This window comes from Opisthorchis viverrini (assembly GCF_000715545.1).
Source record: "Opisthorchis viverrini unplaced genomic scaffold opera_v5_201, whole genome shotgun sequence".
NCBI classification, from domain to species: Eukaryota; Metazoa; Platyhelminthes; class Trematoda; order Opisthorchiida; family Opisthorchiidae; genus Opisthorchis; species Opisthorchis viverrini.
Window position 1 is genome coordinate 996,538 of NW_008751856.1, and position 1,446 is coordinate 997,983.

The window sequence follows — 1,446 nt, forward strand, 5'->3', positions numbered from 1 at the left end:
GGGCACTTTTGTATGCGTATCCCCCCCCCCCCCCCGAAAAAAACCCCGCTCGAATGCACTCTGTAGTTTACGCAAAATCGAAGATCGAAACGGCTGATGAAATACTGTTCGGTTTACGGAGTTCCACCTTGCCTACGAGCGATCAATACAAGTTCTCTCAAGTCTGAACGACAAGCAGATAGTCTTTTTCATAAAGAAAACTACTCACAAAGTTGCTGAAAACTCTTCGACAGCCCATGACCGGTTTCGCCCTTCTGGGGCTCATCAGGTAGGCGCAGCCCCCTAGCTTCCGTCAACTCATTATGTTCTAATTAAACCAAGTTGCACAAAATTAGCGAAGTACGCTCGTTTGCAAATTTGTGGTGGCCTGTGTGCAGCACATTCAATTAAGTAAGAACACCATAAACGAGAGATTCAGTTGAGTCTCTCTGGAGAACCCCAAGTGATTTGCAAATGAGTGTATTTCTCGAAAACAGTCCAATTTGGGTTCAAGTAGATCATAAGATTGATGGAAACTCGGGGACTGCACGCCTGCCTGATGAGCCCGAATTGGAAGGTCGAAAGTGACCATGGGCTATCGAAGAATTTTCAGCAACCTTATGTGTAGTGTATCACATCGGTATCAATGTTCCCTTAAACCTTGCGTTTGGTATTCATGAGGTTGCTCCGCACTATAGTCTCTTCCCTGTACATCGTTCAGGTGTTTTGTCACAACGTATATTCAGTCTTTCCTTTATGGTGTTCCCCTGTCATTTATCAAACTCACAGAGAATTGTTGTCCACTGCACTTTAGCTTATCGCCTCCTGGTCACCTGAACGCGTTTAAATGCACTTGATTGGTTGCCTGATCCCACAAATGAAATTAGAGCGGAAATTTTATTGGAATTCACGAAGTGCACCCGACCGATGAGTCACAAACCGGGCGAGTCTGCAGTGTGCGGTCTGTGAGTATTAATCAATCTTACGAAACTGCCAGTGAGAGATGCAGGTCAGACATCCTGAACAGATGCTGAAAATCGATAGACAGAGATTCGCACCATAGTTGAAGTGTTCCATAACCGAGGCTGTGAAAATTTCTCATCATAAACATTATTTCGGCGCCAGTTTGTGTCGCTGCAGGACTGATTAGCGGATCACGCTCAAACTGGACGGGAATGTTGGACAAAAGATCTCAGTCAAACATACTTAAACAGTACTTTCCTCTATTTGTGTTCGTTTGTGCCCCATAATCGTGCAGAATGGGATATTTCATAAATTGTCTCAAATTCATGTGTATTTTGTTGTGAAACCCTCGTTTGCGCAAACTTACTGACCAGAGGGTCCGTGGTTCGAACCCGACCTCTGTATCTCGACTCCCCCCCTGTCTAGGAATGGGTAACCTGGCAGAATCTCAGCCCTCTTGTTTCTTTCGGGTGGCATGGCAGCTAGGCGCCGAAAGGGTGTTAC